The following is a 9,080-nucleotide window of genomic DNA, read 5'->3' as shown; positions in this document are numbered from 1 at the left end:
AACGACACAGGAAAGCCATAAGAAGACAGGTGTGGTTCCATCAAATAAGGAAAAAATTATATGGGGTAGTCAACATGCTAAAACTTGACCCCCTCGGGAAAGAAAAGAAAACAAAAGATAGTCTGCGGCAGAGCTACACCTCCGGGGCATCCACACACGGCTCTGGCGGGGCAACAGCACCAGACGAAGAACCTCCAGAGGGCCATGAAGCGCCCATAGACTCCGAGTGAAGGACCGAACCTCAACGTAGAACTCGGGCGAAGGCTCCTAGAGGCACCCGGAGTCCCCTGACCGGCCATGGAGCACAACGTCATGCTCCGGCCATGCTTCACCTGTACACCACAGCCACATCCACTGAAAACACTGCGGTAAGAAACCACGAAGGATGGCAAAGGGCAATAAGGGTGCATCATAGGGATCTTACTAGGTAGAATGCCATGAATGGCTCCTGAGTCAGACCAACTGCCAGGAAGAGCACCTTTAGTTTACCCGCAAGTCGGCCCAGCACATCGTCCTTTCAGGTGTACCTCTCCTACCATCACCTATAGCAGCAGCTATAGCAAATAGCAGGATAGGCCCCTCACCAGTTCCAGCCGCTAGTGGAGATTTAGTGCCCGTCGAGCCAATTCAGGATGGAGATATGGTGATATGCACCAATGACTTGGAGGAGGAGGACCCTAGCGAGTATAAGCTCATTAGTGACCATGACAACGACAACGGCGTTGACAAGATCTTCGACCCCACTTCCACCCCGACACCAGTAGGGACCCTCTCACCTACTGAGTCAGCTGTTGGTAACGCCACTGATAGGTCTGTAGATAATGCATGAGGACAACACGTTGCAGCTAGTTAGCAGTAGGGGTAGATCCTTTTGTAGTTAGATGCTCTATGAGCATGCTTTTTGTCATTTGTACATTGAAAACTTTTGTACTAGTAACCTAGTAGTGTTGTTTAATACATGTTGTTCATGCTTGTGTTTACTATTGATTCTTGTTAGCTCTTGATTGCATGGTTAGCAAAGATTATCCTTGCTTTTATCTTGCTTCCCTCATCTTTTAGCTGCATCTTAGCTCTTGCCTCCTCTCTTATCTTCATAAAACAGATGCAATCATCCAGGCAATCCTCTCATCTTTGGCAACAACGCCAGATCGTACCTATCAATGAAGCCCTTGAGATGGGATCTAAGGTCACACGCACGCCAGACGTACAATAGGGTCCCGAGGAACGGCTTCTACGGGCCTGGGAAGAATGAAAGGTAGGGTCGCTATGAGGACCCGACCAAACAGTATTCGAACTAATCATCAGGCAGATCATTGACATAATCACAACTATGACGATTAATCAAAATACCACTCTGGCTGTCCCAGCACATGTTTTGTGCCCAAGGATCGGAACACATGCCTTCCAACATATTCATCACAATATAGTTTAATAAAGAGCAGGTAATTAAACATTTATATTACAAGTCTTTAAACATGTAGTTGTTTCCACAATTTACATCAAAAGAAAATAACAACTATGCAGCGGAAGATAAACCTATACAACAAAAGCAGATGATGCCACATGACCTTAGGCACCGTCCCAAAAGTACTGAGTTTGGAGTAGAGTGTGCTACTCCTGCCCGCCACCCTGATCAACAGGCACAAAGTAGCCGAACACCACCTCTTCCTCACCGACCTGTGAACCTACAACAACTTAAGGGCAGCACCCTGAGTACGAAGGTACTCGCAAGTCTTACCCAGTATGGGTATATATATTCCCGACTCCAAGGATCATGCATTAAGCTGGTAGCAAGAATTAAACATGGTTCAGTTAATTAAGTGGTAATCCTCCTAGACATTGGTGTGAGCAACTAGCTTAACCAACTTATATGAAAGTACCCTACTATAACCAACAACTGAGCATATGTAAATGTAACAACAAGTATATTAATGTGAACAAGTGCCAACTCCAACCACCAACCACCATACCCAGACCATAATCACATGCCCAACCATCAACCTCATGCCATCATCCACAAACCACAACGAGAACTCTACAATCGGGTGCAGATAAGCGATAGACACGCTCATAACCAAGAGCATGACAGTTTGAACTATTTATACACCCTGCAGGGTGATACTCCTGGACCCACAAGACACGAGGACCATACGGCTTGTGCCACTTGCTAAAGTGTACACTAGGGGTACCCACGATAACCTTTTCCAACCAGCCCCAACCGTGTGGGGCATGCATCGCTTGGCGCGGCGATACTATAACTACTCCTGGAGCAAACTAGATAACACTTTAGACTTTCAAGTTAACACAGTGCAATATGATAGATGCTTGCCTTGCTGCCCTGGATCAGAAAGATACAGTGCGAAGGTATCACCTTCGGCCTGCGCAATCGACTGATCAGCGGTCACTATAAGACATACACGCGTACAATGCCATGAGTATGAATAAAGTGCAACAATAAATGCCTCAATATGCACAAGATGAAATTCCATCAAAATATGCTTTACAATGCATGAAACCCTTTTTCCTAGCTAGAACAAGTCATAAGAAAACTAGCAAAATTGGATTCACCCACTTTAGGCTTGTGAAGAATTATCGGTGAATTAATGAAGCTTTAACCTAATTAATTAATCTCAAAATTTTAATTCAACATTTAATGACTGGGGATATTTTTAATAGATAGAGTAGTTTATTATGAACCAACAAAATTGGTTTTATAATTTTGGAGTTACAAAGAATTTATTATGGATTTTACAAGTTTCAGCCAACAGAAAACTATGTTGAAACAGCTGACAGCGGTCAGACCGCAGGCATATGGGTGGTCAGACCGCCAAGAGTCGCGGTCAGAACACCAGAAACACGGTTAGACCTCTCGCGTATAGAGGGTTTTGGCCCATGGTAGTCAGACTGGCCCCTTGTGATGTTCAGACCGCCCCCACTTACTAGGTTTCTCACCCTGGCGGTCAGACCGGCCTGGTGACGGTTAGACCGCCAGCACGGTGACAGAACACCTTTTTAAAACTCTAGACTTTTGAGGGGCCGCTGACAGAGATTTTGATTAAAACATCAAAAACGGTTTGGACTAAAATAACTCTAGGACATATGTGAACATTTCACATGGATGTATGGACGACATCTATTGCCCAAACGTGTAGAACCCATAAAGTAGATCTATAACTGGAAAAGTTGGGTTCAACGGCAAAAAACTAGATGCCAACTGATTCGACCGATGAAAATATGGAAAGAGGGTATCGGGATGTTCACCTTGTCGTTGGCCAACTTTCTACTAGATCACTTCTCCGCCGGAAAGCTCCAAGCTCCGGATCCGACTTCCGGAAGGTGGACATGCCTAGGGGGAAGAAAACCGTGAATACCAGCTCGAATATTTCGAAACGGCAAAAACCAAATGGATGGATGAGTAGCTCTCAAGCGTGTGGTCACGTGGGTACCACATACGTACCTCGGCTTCGCTTGTAGTGGCGGGAACCAAGGGGGAAAGGGAAGAACTTGAAAGAGAGAGAGAGTGAGAGGGAGAGAGAGAGGCTGCTGCCCAATTGAGAGAGAGAGTGAGGGATATTTCCCTCATGTGGCCCCACAAGTTAGAGAAAAAGTTCGATTTTGCTTCTAATTCAATTCTCTCTCCAATTTTCTTTTCTCCCACCTCATTATTCAAAATCGAGGTGCGGTAGAGCTCCAAAAACTCCGAAAATTTTATGTCGTGATTTAAGTCCTTAGGAGATCCTAATCGTGAATTCGCAATGCAAATTTCAATTTGGCGATCGACAGTGATCCAGATTCAAATATGAAGCTAATGATACATGTTTAATACTAAACATGCAATTACGGATTTTTGGGCGTGACAAACCTCCCCCCCTAAAAGGAATCTCATCTCGAGATTCGGTACGAGTCGGGGAGAGAGCGATGAGCATGCTGCAAGGAACATAGCACGCCATGAGGGACAATCATGCTATGAGAGGCGGAATCCAAAACACACTTTCATTCACATGTCGATACCTAGACACATGAGAGATTCCAAATATGCTATATTACATCCAAATTTACAAGTTCTCAAAGAAATCAAGATACTTAGAGCGGAGCTTATCTTCCCGCTCCCATGTCGCTTCGGCTTCCGTGTGATTGCTCCATTGAACTTTCAAGAACTTGATTGAGCTTCGCCGTGTCTTGTGTTCGGCCTCGTCCAAGATACGGAGTGGCCGCTCACAATATGTCAAGTCCGGTTGCAACTCTTGGGTTGCAACATCAACGACTTCCGTCGGGACTCGAAGATATTTCTTCAATTGTGACACATGGAACACATTGTGCACGGCAGAGAGAGACGATGGCAAGTCCAATTGATATGCTACTTCTCCACGCTGAGCAAGAATCTGGAATGGCCCCACATATCAAGGCGCTAGCTTGCCTCGAACTTGGAATTGGTGAACGCCTTTGAGAGGCGAAACCTTGAGATACACATGATCTCTAATAGCAAACTCAAGGTCTCGATGACGGCGATCTGCATAGCTCTTCTGCCGTGACTGAGTGGTGAGAAGACTCTCGCGGATATTCAGAACATGATCTTCCACCTCCTTGAACAAATCCAGACCTAGGAAGGCCCGTTCGCCGGATTCAGACCAATTCAGCGGCGTTCGGCATCTCCGACCATAAAGAGCTTCAAATGGCGCCATCTTAATACTAGCCTGGAAGCTGTTATTGTAAGAAATTCCACGAACGACAAGCATATGTCCCACTTCTTCCCATAAGTGAGAACACAAGCTCGGAGCATATCTTCTAGAATCTGATTCACTCTCTCTGTCTGACCATCCATCCGAGGGTGATACGCTGTACTATGGAAGAGCTCGGTCTCCATAGCTTCTTGGAAGCTCCTCCAGAAATGAGAAGTGAACTGCAGGCCTCCATTAGAAACGATCTTCTTCAGAACTCCGTGGAGGGACACAATTCTAGTGAGGTACAACTCTGCATACTGCTTGGTGGAGTATGTGGTCCTGACAGGGAGGAAATGCGCAGACTTTGTCAACCGGTCCACGATAACCCAAATGGAGTCATACCCACTCGAGGTCTTCGACAAGCCAGTAATGAAATCCATCCCAATCTCCTCCCACTTCCAGGAAGGAATGGGCAAAGGCTGGAGTGTACCAGTGGGCCTGAGATGCTCGGCCTTGACCCTTCGGCAAACATCACACTCGGAGACATACTGAGCTATCTCCCACTTCATGCGAGTCCACCAAAAAGCGAGGCTTTAGATCTTGATACATCTTCATGCTGCCTGAGTGAATGGATAGCAACGAATTGTGGGCCTCATCAAGAATCTTCTTCCTCAATGCCTCGACTCTCGGAACAACTAGATGGTTCCCAAATCACAGAATGCCCTGCTCATCTTCAGAAAAGCATAAGGCCTGACCAATCTTCCTCTTCTCTCAGATTCGAGCCATGCCTTTTTCATCCTTGTGCACCACCTTGATTTCATCTACGAGAGTGGACTTGATCACCAAGTTTGCAAGAAAACCATCTGAGACCATTTCAAGCCCACGCCGTTGGATATCATCACACAGTGTGGAGTCCATCAGTGAAACTGCAAAACAATGACTGTGAGCTCTCAGACTCAAAGCGTCGGTGAACACATTCACCTTGCCGGTGTGGTAATGCACTTAAAGCTCATAGTCCTTGATCAGCTCGAGCCACCTTTGCTACCTCATGTTCAAATCGGCCCGAGTAAAGATGTATTTCAGGCTCTTGTGGTCCGTGTAGATACGGCACAAGTTACCCATCAAGTAGTGGTGCCAGATCTTCAGAGTGTGCACGACAGCGACAAGCTCCAGATCATGAGTTGGATAATTCTCCTCGTGGCGCTTCAACTGACGGGATGGATAGGCAACGACCCAGCCCTCTTGCATCAGAACGGCCTATGCCGGACGCATCGCAATACACATCAAAACCCATGCTCACATCTGGTTGGGCGAACACTAGAGCGGTCATGAGCAACCTCTTCAAAGTCTAGAAAGCGGACTCACATGCTTCTGAGCACTCGAATACACTGTCTTGCTTCAACAACTCGTTCATTGGCTTGGCAACCTTGGAGAAGTTCTCGATGAACCGGCAGTAACAACTCATGAGGCCGAGAAAACTTCATATATCAGTGACACTCTGGGCCGAACCCAATCGAGCACATCCTACACCTTGCTCAGGTCAACTGCAACCCCGTTCTCTGACAGAACATGCCCAGTAAAGCCACCTCCCTGAGCCAGAACTCACACTTGCTGAACTTGGCGTATAGCTGATGATCTCTGAGTCTGCCATGAACAACACGGAGGTGCTCAACATGCTCTTCATCTGTCTTAGGGTATATAAGAATGTCATCGATGAAAACCACAACAAACTTATCTAATTCCTCCATGAACACCATGTTCATCAAATACATGAAGAATGCCGGCGCATTCGTCAATCCGAAGGACATGACGGTGAATTCATATAGACCATAACGGGTCGAGAAAGTCAGACCTTGATCTTCGAAAAGACTTGGGCTCCAGTCAACTGATCAAACAAGATGTCAATCACAGGGAGCGGATACCTGTTCTTAACCGTGACCTCATTCAACGGACGGTAATCAACACATATCCGCAGAGTGTCATCCTTATTCTTCACAAAGAGTGCTGAACATCCCCAGGGTGAGGAGCTCGGATGAATGAGCCCTTTTGATAGCAATCCCTGAACCTGCTTCTTTAGCTCAACTAGCTCAACTGGCAACATCGTATACGCCTTCTTCAAAATTGGGGCTACACCGGGAATGAGATCAATGGAGAACTCCACTACTCTGTCAGGCGGCATTCTGGGCAACTCATCCGGAAAGATATCTGGGAATTCCCACACCACAGGAATACTCCTCATGTCTATGGTGGGGACAGCCTTCAAGGCGAAGAGACAAGATTTGACACCCTCTAGCTTCAATTGAATCCAGGTGCCGGATGGACCATTTAGAGTATGTAACACCTTGATTTTCAGATTTCTTAGATTTCTAAAAATTTTCAAGATTATTGAAAAGCTTCACCAGTAGAATAGTTTTAAAACCTATTTTCATAAATAATCAATCAATATAGGTTATTATTTTGTGTGCATTGCATGCTGAGTTTTGCGAGGAGCCAGGTAAATGCATTAGAGTTCTTTTTCCTTTCTTTCTCTTTTGTGTTTTGAGTGAAAAAGATTTTGAAAAGGTTTTTACAAAACTCTGTAGTGAATAAGTTAAGGATCTTAATGGTTGGTATTCAAAATCTTTGATTCATCATCTATTCAATCCTTTATCACACCTGATCCTTCTCTAGTTCAATTCAAATCTTATCCAAATCCTTGTTTAAATCCAATCTCTCATCTTTCTCAAATTCTACCCAAATCCAAATTCAAATTTCTCATCTGCTCCTATTCTTGTTCAACCTCATCTTTTTCGTTTCTCTTAAATTCACTCCAAACTCAATTCAAATTCAAACCCTATTCAAATTCTCTGCAAAAGTTTCTTTTCTAAACCCTAGATATACCTAAAGTGTATTTGGGCTCCATCTTGCTCAACTCCAAATCCTTAGCAAAGTCTTCTAGATAGCCCAACAAAATATCCACGGAATCTGCAAATTTTTGCGAAGTCCTGGACAGCCTCATCGTCTCATGAAGTTTCGGAGTTCAAAACGGCCTCAAATGCAAATCTTTACAATACCAAAGTTGTAGGTGTCTTTGAGACCTTCGATTTGAACCTATGGAAGTCCTCTTTTAGATAATGGAGCTGGGAGTTATGGCCCCGAAATTAGTGCTGCGCTGATAAGTCCAAGTTCAAAAAGTTTATCTTGTGGTGCATTTTTGGAAATCAAGATGACGTTTTCAGAAGTTTCAATGACTACCAAAGTTGTAGATCTTTTCTAATATTACAATTTAGAATCAAGAAACGTCCAATTTGGAGTCCGGACGATAGAGATATCATCCTCGGAATACAGAGCTACGAAAAAGGAAACCGTAACCGACTCGAACTCGAATCCGATTCGTGTTTGGTTTGGACTCCACCTCAACCAGCAGCCCCTAGCCCTACGAATATGAGTTGCACGCCATATCCTACCCTTATTCTACACCCAGAAGCCCTAGAAGTCGCTGCTTTCCTATTTGTACATCGCCGGAGCGCCGCCGCCATCGCCCGTGATGCGCTACGTAGTCTACTCCTTGAATCCTCCTTCCTCGACCATCAAAGCATAGTGAGGACCCCTTCTTCGCCTTACTTACTACTGTTTTAGCATCATACTACATCTCTGTCCAAGCCCCAGCCCTGGCCAAAGTCCGATCTACACTACCACGGTTGTCGCCATCGCGGACAGCCGCGGGACAGCCGCGTTGTAGCCGATTGGCATCGACGTTCCTGACCGACCAGTGGTCCAATCATCAAGACCTTTCACCGGTGTATGTCCCATGATGTTTCTCATGCCCTCACCAACCAGGTCGGCCAGTAGAGTAGCCAAACCACTGTAATCAAGGTCGACATACCCATTGTCCGGTTTCTGGATGCATTCTGCGCGCGCACCGGATTTGCATTCGCATTCCCCGTCAAACTGAAAGCTGTATGGATGCACCAACCATGTCACGGCGTGTCCCATTGAGTCTTCTACATGACCCTAGGAGCTCATCCCCGTTTGTGCAGCGACATGACCATGACGCCATTGCCAACTACAGCATGTCGCAGCCATGACCCATCTCATCTTTGCTGATCGTTCTTCCTCTCAGTGGATGATCTACCCAATTTATGCTGTAGCATTGTGTTCCTGGGATATATGAACATCTCTATTCAAATGGTTTCTCAAATTTCATAGCCAATATCTAGGAACGTGAGCGTCTTCGCTCCTGCATCTATTTACGGTCACCACCAAACCTAGCAGCAGTCATCGCTGTTTTGCCGCTACCTTGGATGACCCCTTCCAAAACCAACCATACTGCTGAGTTAGTCTTTCTACGTTCTACGCCATGCTTCCCTCGTTTCACTGAAATACCACTGAACCCCGACATCGATGTCTGTGGCCACATGCCCGATCGCCATCTCCGAT

The sequence above is a fragment of the Phragmites australis genome, chromosome 10 (assembly GCF_958298935.1).
Source record: "Phragmites australis chromosome 10, lpPhrAust1.1, whole genome shotgun sequence".
NCBI lineage: Eukaryota > Viridiplantae > Streptophyta > Magnoliopsida > Poales > Poaceae > Phragmites > Phragmites australis.
This window is presented reverse-complemented; position numbering follows the sequence as displayed.